Source organism: Jaculus jaculus, chromosome X (genome assembly GCF_020740685.1).
Source record: "Jaculus jaculus isolate mJacJac1 chromosome X, mJacJac1.mat.Y.cur, whole genome shotgun sequence".
Classification (NCBI taxonomy): Eukaryota; Metazoa; Chordata; class Mammalia; order Rodentia; family Dipodidae; genus Jaculus; species Jaculus jaculus.
In genome coordinates, this window is record NC_059125.1 from 75430099 (window position 1) to 75447651 (window position 17553).

Sequence of the window (17553 nt, forward strand, 5' to 3'; positions counted from 1 at the left end):
AGTGCTGGGATTAAAGGTATGCATCACCATACCTGGCTCTCATTTGATATTTTAATGTTTGCTAAGGTGGAATCCCATAGTTGTTTTAATTTTCTTTTCCCTAATGGTTGGGGATGTGGAAAATTTTCTTACCTGTGCATTAGCCATTTGTAATTCTTCCTCTGAGAATTCCATATTTAGTTCTCTGCCCTACTTTTAGATTGGGATGTTTGATTTTTTTATTGTTTAGTTTTTTGAGTTCTTTGTAGATTCTAGATATTAGGCTTCTCTCCATGGTATACTTGGCAAAGTTATTCTCCCATTCAGTGGGGTAATCTATTGGCTCTGCTTATGGTATGTTTGTACACAAAAAAGCTTTTTAGCTTCATGAGATCCCATTAATTGAGTGCTTGTTTAATTTCCTGGGCTACTTGTGTTTTGTTCAGGAAGTCTTTTCTCAGTCCTATATTGTGAAGAGTGCTACCTGTTTTTTTTTTTTTTGTTGTTGTTGTTTGTTTTTGTTTTTGTTTTTCCTTTCAGTAGTGGAAGAGCGTCTGATCTTTTGTTTTGTTTTGATTTTCGAGGTAGGGTTTCACTCTAGCCCAGGCTGACCTGGAATTCACTATGTAGTCTCAGGGTGAACTTGAACTCTCAGCAATTTTTCTACCTCTGCCTCCTGACTGCTGGGATTAAAGGAGTATGCCACCACATCCTGCTAGGTTCAGGTTTTATATTGAGGTCTTTAATCCATTTGGACTTGATTTTTGTGTAAGGCAAAATGACTGGTTCTAATTTCATTTTTCTACATATGACTATTTGTTGAAGATGCTGTCTTTTCCCCAGTCTACCATGCTGCTTTTGTCACTATGGTTTTGTAACATAGCTTTAGATTGGGTATGGTGATACCATCAGAGGTTTTATTTTACTTTATTTATTTATTTGTTTATTTGCTGAGGATATATTTGGATATCCGAGGCCTTCTGCCATTCTATATGAAATTTGAGATCACTTTTTTAATCTCTGTGAAGAAATATGCTGGTATTTTTATTGGTATTATATTAAATCTGTATATTGCTCTTTGTAGAATTTTCATTTTCAAAATATTAATTCTACCTATTCAGGAGCATTGGGACCTTTCCATCTTCTCAAGTCCTCCTCAATTTCTTTCTTGAGTTTTTAAACAAAGGAAGGGAGGAGGGTACTTAATAGGTTGATATTGTATATATATAAGTAGAAGAATAGATTAACGGGGATGAAAAGGCCCAAAGTGAGGTCAGGGGAAGAGATTGAGTAAGGAAAATGGAGGGAGGGCTAATCAAAATCTAAGAGGATGCAAATAAATCATATGAAATCCTCTGGTTCCAGACAATGGAACACTCAGGAGCCATAGATCATTGTTAGAAAATTTACAGTTCCAGGGATGGGATACCTCCAGTGAGCTGTTGGCCAGGGAGGTCCCTGATGCCCCCAAAACATTATAGGCCATTGCCAAGGCCCTTGGTTTCCCACCAGGAATACATGGTAAGACCCAATTACTAAAGACTCCGCATACTTGGGCTGCAAGACCACTGAGAAATCCTGCTGGAACTGAGCTGATAACTTTCTCCATGTAGACCAGCTGACAGAAAGCTGGAAGAAGCCATTCTACATGTAGTTCAACGGGAGAAAGAGATACCATCAGTGAAGATACTCAATAGTTGACACTGCAAGCCTTATAATTGGCCAGGTAGGCCAAATGAGCCAACAGGTACATTAGTGGCACATCTGTCATGGTGGAAACCAACTGCCCTCCAATTGGACTGGAGGCCGACTCCAATGGGGGGGGGGAACACATCCCTGATACTGAAAACTTAAAACAGGGGTAGTCATGAGCCCTAGGGGTGTAACATCTGCTGATGTCTGGAAAAATTTAAATGCTATGCTTATCAAACAGCCCAGTAAGCACTTCTCTTAATATTTATGCCCTTATCTTAATGCTACTCTCATTTTGGGTAGAAAATCTTCTCTTTTCAGATGGCAGTGACCTTGGGATGACTCAGAAGGTATCATAGTGCTGGAAAGAAGTGACTGGAGTGTGAGTACATCTCAATCACCTTCCAAGGCTCAGGGTCTAATGTGGAAGAGGTGACAGAAAAAGTGTAAGAGCCAAAGGAAGGGTGGGACTCCTTACAACGTGCCCCCTCTAGACATAACATGACCTGCATATCCATGAGCTCATAGTGCCTGACACTACCTACACAAAACCATCATAAGAGGAGGAAAAGATCATGACATCAAAATAAAAGTGAAACTTATTGAGATGGGGAGGGGTTATGATGGAGAACAGAATTTCAAAGGGGAAAGTTGGGGGAAGGGTGGGTATTACCATGGGATATTTTTTGTAATCATGGAAAATGTTAATAAAAAATGGAAAAAAAAATGTATTCATTATATAGGACCTTCATATCCTTGGTTCATATTATTCCAAGGTATTTCATTTTTCTGTTGCTACTGAAAATTGGGTAGCCTCACTGATTTCTTTCTCTGTATTCTTGTCCTTTGTGTATAGAAAAGCTAACAATTTTTGTGCACTGATTTTGTAGACTGCCACTTTGCTGAAGGAATCTATCACCTTTAGAGGTTTGGAGAAGGAGACTTTCTAGTCACTTATGTATAGGATCATGTTATCTGCAAATAGGGCTAATTTGACTTAGTCCTGTCGAATTTGAATGTCTTTTGTTTCTTTCTCCTGTCTTATTGCTTAGGCTAGTACTTCTAGTACTATGTTGAAGAGCAGTAGTGAGAATGGTCAACACTGTCTTATTCCTAATCCCAGTGGGAACTTGAGATTTTCCCCATTAAGTATTATTTGAGCATAGGGAACTTTATATATAGCCTTTAGTGTGTTGATATATAAGCCTTCCAGGCATATTCTTTCCAGTGTTTTGATAATGAAGTGGTGTTATGTTTTGCCAAAGGCCTCCTCTGTATCAATTGAGATGATCATGTGGTTCTTATGGTTCAGTTTATTTATGCAGTGTGTTACGTTGACAGATTTTTGTGTTAAACCATCCCTACATCCCTGGGATGAAACCTACTTGATCAAGGTGGATAATGCTTTTGATGTGTTGTATTCAGTTTGCAAGGATTTTGTTCAGGATCTTTGCATCTAAGCTCATTAGAGACATAGGCCTGTAGTTTTCGTTCCTTGTTGCATCTGTGTCTGGTTTTGGTATTAGAGTGATGCTGTCTTCAGAAAGGGAGTTGGGGAGGATTCCCTGTTCTCCAATTATGCAAAACAGTATGAGAAAAAACGGTTTCAGTTATTCAGTGAATGTTAGATATAATCCTGCTGAGAAGCCATCCAGTCCTGAACTTTTCTTTTTGGAGGTTTTTGATAACCTTTCAATCTCCATAGATGTGATAGTTTTTTTTTTTTTTTTAGGAGATTCGTCTGGTCTGAGTTTAGTTTTGGTAGGTGGTATGTGTCTAGGAATTCATCCGTTTCTTCCAGATTATTCAATTTTGTGGAGTAGAGGTTTTGGAAGTATGTCCTGATGTTTCTTCCAATTTCATTGATGTCTGTTGTGATCTCCCCATTTTCATTTCTGATTTTGTTAGATTGAGACTTCTCATTTTTTTTTTTTTAACTTGATCAATTTGACCAGGGTTTTGTCAATCTTGTTCATTTTTTCAAAGAACCAGCTCTTCATTTCATTGAATTTTAAATTGTTTTCTTAGTTTCCAATTCATTAATTTCTGTTCCAACCTTGATTATTTCGTTCCATATGGAGCTCTTTGGGTTGGATTCTTCTTATTTTTCCAGTGTCTTTAGGTGGACATTCAGGTTATTCATTTGGGATCTCTCTGTCTTTAATGAATGTATTTAGGGCTATGAATTTTTCCCTTAAGACTTCCTTCATTGTGTCCCATAAGTTTTGGTAGACTGTGTTTTTATTTTCATTCAATTCTAGGAACTTTAAATTTTTTTTTAAAACTTCTTCCACATCCCATTCATTGTTTAAAAGTGTGTCATTTAGTCTACAGGAGCTGGTGGAGTTCTTCATGTGTCTCTTGTTAATTTCTAACTTGAAAACATTGTTATGTGGCATGATACAGGAAATTCTTCAATTTTCCTGATGTCATGAAGGCAAGCTTTATTCCCTAATATATGGTCAAATTTGGTGAAGGTTGCATGGGCTGCTGAGAAGAATGTGTATTCTATATAGTTAGCATAGCAGACAGCTTCAGGTTCACTGAGATGAACTTCCAGATGAGGCACAGTTATGGAGGAAGGGATTTATTGAAGCTTATAGAGCCAGGGTAAGTTCCATAATGGCAGAAGAAGCTGGCTTGCTTTCACAGGACCAAGCAGAGAGAGGGAAGGAAGCACAAGCCAAAAAGTCAAAAGCCGCAGCACACTTCAGGAACTCTAGCCAGGCACACTTTGCATATCTTTAGATTGAAATCTGAAACCTACCACCACACCTTAAGATCCACACAATGATACTGCCTTCAGCCTGGTGTCTAAAGATGCAAACTACAAACAAATAAACAACTGAATATATTGGGGGCCATCTATTCTATTCAAACCACCACAGTTAGAGTGGAAAATTCTGTAGATATCTGTTAGGTCTAGTTGGTGTATGATGTTGTTGAGCTCTATCATTTCCCTGTTCATTTTCTGCTTGGATCATCTGTCTATTGATAATAGTGGAGTATTGAAGTTTCTGACTATGATGGTGTTGGTGTTTATTTCTATTTTATTATAAAGTATATTTTGTTTTATAAATTGTGGTGCACCTGTGTTTGGCACATCTATATTTATGATTGTTATGTACTAATATCAGATGATTGCATTGGTAAGTAATAAGTGGCCTCCTTTGACTTTTTGACTGCATTTGTATGAAGTCTATTTTATCAGATATTAATATAGCAACCCCTGTTTGATTTTTATTCACTTTCTTGGAATATCATTTCCAATCCTTCACCCTGAGAAGGTGTCTATATTTAGTGGTGAGGTGAGTTTCTTGAAGACAGCAGATAAAAGGGTTCATTGTTTGACCCACCCCAACAACCTGTGTCTTATTTATTTATTTAAGAGTGATTCTATATATATAGGACCCTAAAGACTCTACCAGCAAACTGTTAGAGCTGATAAACACCTACAACCATGTACCAGTATACAAAATAAATGCACAGAAATCAGTAGCATTCCTATATACTAATAACAAACACACAGAGAATGTAATCAGAGAATCACTACCATTCACAATTGCATCAAAGAAAATAAAGTACCTTAGAATAAACCTAACTAAGGAAGTAAAGCATCTCTACAATGAAAACTTTAAAACACTCAAGCAAGAAATTGCAGAAGACACTAGGAAATGGAAAAACACCCCTTGTTTCTGGATCAGAAGAATCAATATTGTGAAAATGGCAATCTTACCAAAAGCAATCTACACATTTAATGCAATCCCCATCAAAATTCCAATGGCATTCTTCACGGAAATAAAAAAAAAATCCAAAAATTCATGTGGAATCACAAAAAAAACTTGAATATCTAAAATAATACTGAGCAAAAAAAATAAGGCTGGTGGTATCACCATACCTGATTTTAACCTATACTACAGAGCCATAGTAACAAAAACAGCGTGGTACTGGCACAAAAGCAGACATGTAGATCAATGGAACAGAATAGAGGACCCAGATGCAAGTCCAGGTAGCTATAGCTGTCCCGACCCGCGGGACCTCGTTATTCGTGGGGGCAAGGGGGACCCTAACCTGAAATAAGATGGGCGAGAGAGAGGAAGAGACTCAAGCAAATGTACACTTGTCAAGAGTCCAATTTTATTGAGCCACAGTGGCCTTTTTAAGGGTTAGGGTTAGGGTCTTGGGTTAAGGTGGGGCTGGAGGAGGCAGGTGGTGGAAAGTTACAGAATCTTCTTGGCCTTTGGCCTAGGACAGTTTGCAGTTATTCCAAGAATTCACGGTATAGTTCTCATATCTCTGCAGTCGCCAGGCAGGATGTTAATTAGTTAGGTGTGGCGGGGTGGGGGGATGGAATCAGTTAGGTATGGCAGGGTGGGGGGGATGAGGAAAGGTCGGAAGTTGCTCAGGGCAGAAGTTATCTCAGGGCAGAGGTTATCTCAGGGCAAAGATCTGTTCAGGGCTCATCTCCTCATCTCCAACATATAGCCACCTGATATTTGATAAAAATGCCAAAAATACTCATTGGAGATAAGGCAGCCTCTTCAGCAAATGGTGCTGGGAAAACTGGATATGCACCTGTAGAAAGATGAAAATAGATTCTTCTGTCTCTCCATGCACAAGAATTAAGTACAAATGGACTAAAGACCTTAACATCAGACCTGAAACTGCTAGAGGAAAAAGTAGGGGAAACCCTTCAACATATTTTTCTTGGCAAAGACTTTCTGAATATAACCCCAATTGCTAAGGTAATAAAGCCACAGATTAATCACTGGGACCTCATGAAATTACAAAGACTTTGTACTGCAAAGGGCACTGTGAATAAAGCAAAGAAGCAACCTACAGAATGGGAAAATATCTTTGCCAGCTATACATCTGATAGAGGATAAATATCTAGGATATATAAAGAACTCAAAAAATTAAATAATAAGAAATCAAACAAGCTAATTAAAAAAAAATGGGCCATGGAACTAAATATAGAGTTCTCAAAACAAGAAATACGAATGGGGTATAAGCATCTAAAAAATGTTCTACATCCATAGTCATCAGGGAAATGCAGATTAAAACTACCTTGAGATTCCATCTCACTCCTCTCAGATTGGCTACCATCATGAAAACAAATGACCATAAATATTGGTGGGGATGTGGAAAAAGAGGAACCCTTCTACACTGTTGGTGGGAATGTAATCTGGTCCAGCCATTGTGGAAATCAGTGTGGAGGTTCCTAAAACAGCTAAAAATAGATCTACCAAATGACCCAGCTATAGCATTCCTGGGCATATATCCTAAGGTCTCATCTCATTTCCTTAGAAGTACGTGCTCTACCCTGTTTATCTTCCAGTAAGTTGTTGGCCAGGGAGGTCCCTGATGCCTCCAAAACATAGGCCATTGCCAAGGCCCTTGGCTTCCCACCAGGAATAGATGGTAAGACCCTATTGCTGAAGACTCCACATACTTTGGCAGCAAGGCCACTTATAAATCCTGCTGGATCTGAGCTGATAACCTCCTCCATGTAGACCAGCTGACAGAAAGCTAGAAGAAGCCATTCTGCATGCAGTTCAATGGGAGAAAGATAAATCACCAGTGAAGATACTCAACAGTGGACACTGCAAGCCTTATATTTAGCCAGCCAGGCCAAATGAGCCAACAGGTGCAATAGTGGCATGTATGTTATGGGGGAAACCAACTGCCCTCTAATTGGACTGGAGGCCCACTCCATGGGAGGGGGAATACATCCCTGGCACTGAAAACTTAAAACAGGTGTAGTCATGAGCCCTGGGGGTGTAACATCTGCTGTTGTCTGGCTAAACATATATACTATGCTTATCAAACTGCCCAGTAAGCACTTCTGTTAATGTTCACACCCTTATATTAATCCTACTCTCACTTTTGGTAGAGAATTTTGTCTTTTCAGAGGGCAGTGACCTTGGGAATGACTCAGAAGGTATCATGGTGATGGAAAGGAATGACTGCAGTGCCCAGTACTGCAATATCTCTATCACACCTTCCAAGGCTCAGGGTCTAATGTGGAAGAGGTGGCATAAAGAATGTAAGAGCCAAAGTAAGGGCAGGACTCCATACAACATGCTCCCTCAAGACACAAAATGGCCTGGATTTCCATGGCCTTACAGTGTGTGACTCTACCTGCATAAGACCATCATAAGAGGAGGAAAAGATCATGACATCAAAAGTAAAAGAGAGACTGATTGAGATGGGGAGGGGATATTATGGAGAATGGAGTTTCCATGGGGTAAGTGGGGGGTTGGTGGGTATTACCATGGGTTATTTTTTATACTCATGGAAGTTGTAAATAAATAACAAAAAAGAATGATAGAGTGAGAAGGAGAGAGAGAAAGAGAGAGAGAGAGAGAGAGAGAGAGAGAGAGAGAGAGAGAGAGAGAAATAATAGGCACTCCAGGGCCTCTAACTACTGCAAAAAGAACTCCAGACATGTGTGCCTCCCTTGTGCATCTGGCTAACATGGGTGCTGGGGAATTGAGCTTCAAACAGAGGTCTCTGGGCTTCACAAGCAAGCACTTAACTGCTAAGCCATCTCTCCAGCTCCCTGTGTCTTTTGAAGGGTTAGTTAAGACCATTAATATTTAAGGTTATTATCGTGAGGTGTGAATTAATCCCTGCCATGATGAGGTGTTTTATGGGGTTTGGTGTTTTCTTGTGTTTTGAACTATATTGAGCCTGATCTGTTTTGGTTACTGTGATCCTCTTGTGGGATTTTGAGATTGGTCATTTGACTATTCTTTGTGGAGTATTCCTTGAAGTATTCTCTGTAGGTTTGGCTTTGTGTTCAAATAATTATAGAGTTGAGATTTTTTCATGCAAAGTTTTCCTTTCACCATGTAGTATCAGGGATACTTTTGCTGGATCGAGTAGATTGGTTGGAAGCTATAGTTTTTAGACTTTGAAGTATTCTATTCTGGGCCCTTCTGTCTTTCAGGTTTTCCACTGAGAAATCTCAATCAATTCTGATGGGATTGCCTTTGTATGTTGTCAGTTGTTTCTGTCTTGCTGCCTGCTTTTAACACTCTCTTTGTTTTCATTGCCAAGTGTTTTAACTATGATGTGTCTCACACAGTTTCTTCTTTGGTTCTGACTATTTGGTGTTCTGTGGACTTCTTGCATCTGGATATGCCTCTCTTTTGAGAGATTCAGAAAATTTTCTTCAGTAATTTTGTTGAATATGTTCTCTATGCCTCTGGCCTGGATTTCCTCTCCTTCTAGTATTCTCGTGATTCCAATATTTGATCATTTTAGGTTATCCCACCATTCCCTCATATTCTGTTCACTTGATTTTGTGGACTTAACAAAGTTTTTGGCTTCCCTATCAATTTCTTCTGTCTCATCTTCCAGGTAAGAGGTTCTGTCTTCCACATGAGTGACTCTGTTGGTGAGGGGTTCTATTTGATTTTTATTTTCTGTTGTCTTATTTTTCATTGTGTCCATCTATTTTTGATGCATAATTTCAAGTTGAGTTCTTATTTTATTGATGCTTCCTGGAACTCATTCTTGCATTTGATCAAGTCTTCCTTAAGCTTAATCAACCAGTTGTTGAGATCTTCTATTTCTTGACTCACGTTCAATTTATTCATATCTCTTTGAGGGTTCCAATGTTTTCTTCAATCAAATTAAGCCTACTGTGTTATTTCTCTGAGAGAAATTTCTCATTGAACCTAGAACTTACAATTTCCTATAATTAAAGACGTCAAACCCCCACTGGCATTAAATAACTCAGGACAATTCTATGTATATTTCTGATATGGCATCATTTTATTAATATAACATCATGGCAAAGTAAGCATTGAAACACAAAAAGAACATAAATTCTAATGAAGGAAAGATTGCAGTCAAACACTTTGAACTTGAAATCCAATCAATTAAAATTGGCACTTAAATGCAATATGAAGAATCTGTTATGTAGCATTTTTCAGGAAATCATAAAATGCTCTTGGTGAATATCCTAATGTAACTATTTCTGATATTTCTAAAATAGTACCCTATAATAGTATGAAGTGGTTTTATTTACCAGTTGTCTCTTTAGTGAATCATTTGTTTGGTAGGTAGAATGAATGAGCAAACCTAGCATGGAGGAGGATAGGTTTCTAGTTCTCACAATCCTCTAGTCCTTAGACTCCCTAGTTACTTCTGTCATCCATCATTTTTCAAATCTCTAAATTGACATGATCTCTTGTCTTCCTTGAAAATGTTGTACGCACTGTAAATGTTGGTAAAATTCACAAAGAATGTCATGTATGGGGCTATAGAGATGGCTAAGCTACTTGCCTGTAAAGCCTAATGACCTGGGTTTGATTCACTAATACCTATGTAAAGCCAGATGCACAAAGTGGCATATGTGTTTGGAGTTTGTTTGTAGAGGCTGGAGACCTTGCAATGCACATTCATATTCATATTCATATTCATATTCATATTCCCTCTCTCTCTCTCCTTGCAAATAAATGAATAAAATATTTTAAAAATATTTTTAAAATGCCAAATATAATGTTCATCACTTATAGTGAATTCACCTCCATTTTTGAATCTCAATCTTCCTGTGTATAAATGAATGCTACTGCTCTTGTTATGTCTAAGTATTTCTACTGTTAAGTGCTACAAACATTTCCTTGGCCAAGAAAAGTCACAAATGTGTCACTTTGTCCCAACATACTAAATTCTTCCTTCCAGATTGTTTTCCAGTCTGGAGAATTAGAAACAGAAATAAACTACAGATTACTACATAATAAAGAACCAGGAGACTTTCATACTGAATTAAACTGTATAGACTGTTCAGATGCACTATGTTCTAAACATATATTTAAAATATCAACTTTGCTGGAATGGTGGCTCATGCTTTTAATTCCGTTATTAAGGAGGGAGGCTGAGGTAGGAGGATCATTGTGAGTTGAGACCAGCCTGGCCTATTATAGAGTGAGTTCTATATCAACCTAGACTCGATTGAGACCATGCTTCAAAAAATATTGACTTTGGGAGTTTTTAAACATGGTGGATGATGTAGATCAGTATAAACTATCAATACCATACTAGAGCTGCTGGATCTCATCAGGCTCAGACTTGATGAATGAACTTTTGTGAAGATGAGAAATGACATGAAGATTAAGGCAGATTGCATGCTTATATCCAACATTTAAATATGATACTGGGAGATGTAGAAGAAACTATGACTACTATAAAAGTTGATGAAGTGATACATAAATTGGCAAAACCAAATATTCCAATGATCTTTGTCTGGGGATATATTGTCATATTAGTTGCCCTTTCATTGAGAGTTGGATGAAACAAAGACTTATCCTGTATAGAAAGTAGGAGACTGTACAAATTGTCCCTTCACATGGACATGACATTCAGAGAGAGAAGCCTGAAAACATGTTGATAGTAAGCGAAAACCTGAGGGCTCACCTACCAGAGATGAATTCATTGCAGCTTACAACTTCTAAAGATAAATGACAATTTTGTTTTTCTTCAACCTTCAATAAATGTAATCTATCAACAAGGTGCTCTTTTTCAGGAGTTGGTTTGTGCCATTGTTCTTGCAGGCAGATTCTGGTTGTTTTTTCTTTAAAAACAAATTTGATTTCTTTTTTTATTTTATGAAAAGGAAATAATGACCGTGGTAGTAATGGCACCTCAGAAGCTTTTTCAAATTGTTCTTATGCATTTAAATTATGTTTTATGCAAATTCATTATTTTCTTTTATCAACAAACTAAATCACAGCACATAAGCACACACACACTACATAGGACTAGCATATGACAATCTGTTCTTACCTGTGCTGTATAACTTAGTTCTATGAGAAGTTACCATTCTGTTGGTTAGTTATGTTTATGCCCAAATATACGATCTATTTTTAAATGTTCTATATACTGCTTACGGTATATATATATCTATATTGTGTAGTGTTTACAAGGAATGTCCTGTAGATGTCAACTAGGTCCATTTTTCTATGATGTCATATAATCCAGATGCTTCTCTATTAGTTTGTTTGCTTATTGTTTTTTTCCAGGATAATCTGTCAAGTAGTGAGAGTTGGTATTTGAAGTTACCCATTACTATTGTTCCAGGGTTAACCTGTGACTTTAAATCTAATAGTGTCTAATGAAATCAGGTATACTCATCTTTGGTGTATATATGTTTAGAATTATAATGCTCTCTTATTGGATTGCTTACTTAATCAATATAAAGTGACCTTCTTCAATTTTTCTGATTAATGTTGATTTGAAGCATATCTTGTTGGTTTAAAGTATATATTGTCAGACACAGAATAGTGACACCTGCTTGTTTCCTAGTATCACTTGCATACAATGCCATTTTCCATCCTTTCACCCTAAGATAGCTTCTTTGATAGAGAGGTATGTCTTAGAAGCAACAAACAGAAGGATTCTGTCTCTTAATCCATTTTGCTAGTTTGTCTTTAGATTGAGTATTGAGATCATTTATATGCAGAGTTATTGACAGATGTGTGTTGATTCTGGTCACTCTTGATAATTTTGTAGTGTGTGATATTTTCTATTCTTCTGGTACATTAACTGCTATTCAAGAATGATTTACTTTTCCTATGGGCTCATGTATTCACTTTTCCTTCTCCATATAAAGGATTCTTTCAAATATTTTAGGTAGAGCTGGCTTACTGGTAAAGAATTTCTTAAGCATGGTTTTTCTTAAGTCATGGAAAGTTCTTTTTCCTTCACTTATGGCAGAGATCTTGCTGAGTATGACAGTCTGGTTGGAAGTTGTTTTTAAAAATTTGAAATATATCAATATAGGCTTTCCCAGCTTTATTGTTTCTCTTATGAAATTTGTGGTTAATTCTGATGGGTCTGCCATTATAAATGACTTGGTGCTTCTTTTTTGCTGTTTTCAATATAGTATCTTTGTTCTGTATATTTACTAGTTTAATTATACTATGATACAAGATGGTTATTTTATAATCTTGATCATTTCATGTTTTAAATAACAATTGTGTCTGTGTAGGCATCTCTTTCCATAATGTTGGTAAATCTTCTATGATTTTGTTGAAAATACCTTGCCTTTAGACTGAAATCCTTCTTGGACCAGAATTATTATATCTGATATATTCATAGTGTCTTGAAAGTTTTGCCCATACTGTCTTATTAATTGCTCTTTCTCCTTGTTTGAATGTCCCATTACCCCACCTTGTCTTTAAACTCACATACATTGCTATTTTTCAAGTAGAATAAATTTAAAGAAGAAATAATATGCTAAGCTCTAAATTATCTATTTAATAAACACACAATCTCATCTTAAATTGTTCATTAAAATGATAGTAAATCAAACTATGCCTTTAGTGCTTGCAACTATTATCATCTTATTTTCTTATTATAAGTAAATATAATTTTCAAATAGTTAAATACTCCATTGCAGTTAGTTCTCTAAAAATTACAATAAACTCTAAACCTCTTCTACATTTTCAATATGCTATATCTCTTTAGACACAACATTAATTCTATCCTCGAAGATGACTAGTTATAGTTTCATTAACATACAAATATCTAAAGCTTTATCTTTTCATTTATCTTGTTCATAAGTGAATATTTTAAAACAACCCATATGTGAATCAACAAGTTAAAATACCTTCATAGCCCATGTACCCATGAACATTTACTTATTTATTAAATGTTATTTGAGACAGAATCTCAATCTGTGGCCTCACCCTTATTTCAATCCTCCTGCCACAGCCTCCCAAGAGCTAAAATTATGACTTGTCATTCCTACTATGATTACTTCCTTCAATGTTCCACTGTTTTTCTTTTAAAAAGCTAAACACTAAAAGATTTTTTTTAATTGAAAATAGAATATTATCATACAGTACTTTTACTTTGCTTTTTCAGGTAAACAGGGAAATATGGAAAATCTTGGTTTGTTTCATATGATGATCTGATGAAAGGCAAATAGCATGCCTTTCAATCTTAGGCTTGCATTCATAACATCAAAGAACAATTACCCAAACTGAATTATTTTTTTTCTTTTACTTTCTTTTAAAATATTGTGGTTCCCATAAAACCAGATTTGTTCCTTGAGAAAATTAAGACTTTGTATGTAAAAATGTTTACTACAATGGGATTCTACAGAATAAAACAAAATTTACAAATGCCAAGCATTCATGACATGAAAAAAAGTCATTTTACTTGTGGTTATGTGTGCACATAATGTGGTGTCTGTGTGTTTGTGTGGTATGTGTTGTGGCATATTTGGTATATGAACATGTATGTGCTTTGGTAGTTCCCTGATACACTCACCTGTGGTAGGGGGGAGAGGAGTTGGGAGGCAAATACTTGCCTTCAATGACCAGAGAAAAATGTAAGGTATACTGTTCCATTGCTCTTCTGCCCATTTTAATTTAAGCCAGAGTCTCTTACTGATACTGGAGCTTGCTGCTTTTCATAAGCCTGGATGTATTCCTGGTCTTTGTTTCCTTTTGTTGGACTGTGGTTACTTGTGTGTTTGACCCTGCCCAGCTGTTTATGTGAGTTCTAGAGATTAAATCTTGAGTGGTTCCAGGCCTTCTCAGGCAATCATGCTTGTGTAGAAAGCACATTTAACTGCTAAATGATCTTTCCAGGCCTTAATTGTTTCTTTGTAATAACTAGGAAATAAGATTTGAGATTAAAAAGAAGGAAACAATTTGCTGGGTGTGGTGGTGTATGCCTTTAAGCCCAACACTCGGGAGGCAGAGTTTGAGGCCACGCTGAGACTCCATAATGAGGTCCATGTCAGCCTGAGCTTGAGTGAGACCCTATCTTGACAAAAAAAAGAATGAAATAATTTACTTCTTTTTAGAGGTCTAAGAAGGTGATCATTTTTTGTTTTATTATTAATACCTCATACAAGCACTATACATACCAAATGCTTGAATATATTCATAATGAGATTTATTTTACTACATAGATAACACAGATACTTTCAAGTGTGCCATATGGTAATGATCTGATGACCAAATTGGGGAACTATGGTACTACGAAAATCCAGCATCACTGGCGATTTAAAAGAAAGAAACTAATAGACAAATAAGTGCTGATTATTATGATCCATACATTCAGTCACTAGTGAAAAGAGGGCCAAATATGGGAATTAGCCTAAATCAGGGTAGCCTATTCTGACTCCTGTATTGTGATTATAAGGCAAAAGTTAAAACAGTGTTTACATGTACATTAGTAGTCTACTTAGAAATAAATATTTCCTTTCTGCTTACTTTTTAAATCTCCTACAGTTACATTTATGAAAAATATTATAGTTTTATTTTGAACCTTTATTTTTATTTATTTTTTAAATTTGCTTACTCATTTATATTCTCAAGCAGCAAGCAAGAGATAGAAAAAGAGAGAGAAATTGAGAATGGGCAATCTAGGGCTCCTGCCATTATAAAAAACATACTCCACACATATGCACTACTTTGTATATCTGGCTCCATGTGTATAATGAGTAATCAAACCTGGGGGGTCAGGCTTTGCAAGCAAACACATTTACCTGCTGAACCACCTCTCCAGCCCTGAACATTTCTTTTTAAAAAACCATCAACCCATTATTTAACTCTTATATTTTCTTATGCCAGAGATGTTATTTTTTAAAATACTTTATTTATTTAGTTAGTTAGTTGAGAGAGAGAGAGGCAGATAGAGAAAATGTATACCTCTGGCCACTGCAAATGAACTCCAGGTGCAATGCTCAACTTTGTGCATCAGGCCTATGGGGGTACTGGGGGATTGAACCTGGGTGCTTAGGCTTCACAGGCAAGTGCCTTAACCACTAACTCATCTCCTCAGCCCCCAAAGGTGTTATTGAAATAAAGTTAATGAATGTAAAATTGTAATCTGTGACATCATTCAAATATTTTTATGCTTCAAAAATCGTCCAGGTCAGTTTAAAAATAATGTAAGAAAATTGTGTTAATTGCTGGGTCATAATACCTTACCAGAAGTAGCTTAAGGGTGGAAAGGGCTAATTTTAAGCTTATATTTTTAAAACATATACTTTATTTTATTTATTTAAGAGAGGGGTCAGAAAGAGGGAGGAAAGAGAAAGAGAGAGAGAGAGAGAGAATGGGCATGCCAGTGCCTCTAGCCACTGCAAATAAACTCCAGATTTGTGTGCCACCTTGTGCATCTGATTTATGTGGGTACTGGGGAATAGAACCCGGGTACTTAGGCTTCAGAAGCAAATGCCATAAACACTAAGCCATCTCTCCAGCCCTCAGCTTATATTGTTGAGGATTAAGCCCATCAGGATGTGAGAAGCATAACAAGGGCTGATATCACATTCTCATATAAGCAGAACGGAAGCAGAGATAAGGAACAAGACCAGGAACCCAGTTATAATGCCTCAAGGACCACCTCACCTCCTCCAGTGACCTATTTCATTCAGCAAAGTTCTACCTTCTAATAGCAAAACCAAGTAAGGATTAAGTATTCAAACACATGACTCTATGTGGAGCATTTTACATTCAAATCGCCATGAAACTATGTTTTCTTTTCTACATATGCAAGTATATAAATACCCTAAGTTTGAACAAAATTGAAATAAAGTGCCATTTGCATTCAGGAACTTCTCCCATTATTAAGAATACCTAATCACAAGGGTCGTTGGAAAAGATATTACTATTCACCTAGGGCCATGAAAAAAGGTGTTAGATATAAGAAATTGTAAGAGAATTTTGAAAATTAAAAAATGTGTATTACTCAGGTCTTAATAACCTCTCTTTACATGGTGGAAAAATTATTGGATACATAAACATTTGATGTTTCAGTCACAATTTTGATAGGTTCTTTTGTCTCTGCTAAACAACACTATCTTCCCTTTGCTATTTTATTCAACCACTTTTTCACCCTTTGTAGGTTTCACACCAGAATTTCTGTCATTGCTTTTAAGTTTCTTCTAAACCCTTGTCTCTTTAGCAAGGTAGCTTATATTTTTAGTCTGGATTTAAATATTCAGGTAAAAATTGTGCTGAAGAATGATGCTTGGTACCCTTCCCTGAGCAAATAAAATAATTACATATTACCTGCTGACCAGGAGAAAAGCAGTATGCTGTCCCTGCTTTGTGAAAAATCAACTCTGTGATATCAATATATATTTTCTACCAATATGAAGCCAAAGGAGAAAGGTAAATGTGTGGAAAAAGAGAGTGGACAGGAATGAGATACTTGTCAGACTTGTCAGAAACTTCAACCTCTATCTTAGCAATTGGTATACAATAAACCTAAAGTATGGAGCTAATTGCACAGTGTCTAAAAATGTAAAGGTCACTGACTACACTTCTCAGCACTTACATTTTATGCCAAGATAGAAGTATAGTTTGTATCTTACTCATATTTTGTTGTTGCCTCAGCAGATTCTCTCATGCCTCTGGTATGAGCATGAACCCATGAGGCTAACTCTCTGTTCTTATCCTTATCAGAGCAACAATAACAACAAAAATTTGATGCCTGGTGTCAAGGTGGTTCACTCTGTGTAAGTTAGCTCATACAATATGCTAACTGCTGGGAAAGCAGTTACTTTTCCAATGGAGTTAGAGCAAGATTGATAACCAACTGAACTTCCTCCACTATAGTCTCTCAGATACAGGGGTAGGGGAGTAGTGTTCTCTGTCCTCTATCTGTTGAATGAAAGGAGCAGATATTTATTTTAAAACTGAAGCATAACAGACCTGAGAACAGAAGGTAGCCTTTTCAAGCTTCCATGAGTGTATACATTCATGTAGTTTATCATACTGGAAATGATTGAAAATAGTTGCTGATGGGTAATTTCTTTAGAAAAGTAATGATGGAGCTATATGTAAAAGTCATATGGTTAATCTAATTAGGGCCATTATCTTCTCTCTTTTCTAATTGAAAATATAT

The 17553-nt window shown here is 36.6% G+C and overlaps 1 pseudogene; it reads left to right on the top strand.

Annotated features, from left to right (window-relative positions):
* Positions 1 to 10680: 10680 nt before the first annotated feature.
* On the top strand, positions 10681 to 10975 carry LOC101601082 (annotated as a pseudogene).
* The last annotated feature ends 6578 nt before the right edge of the window (positions 10976 to 17553 follow it).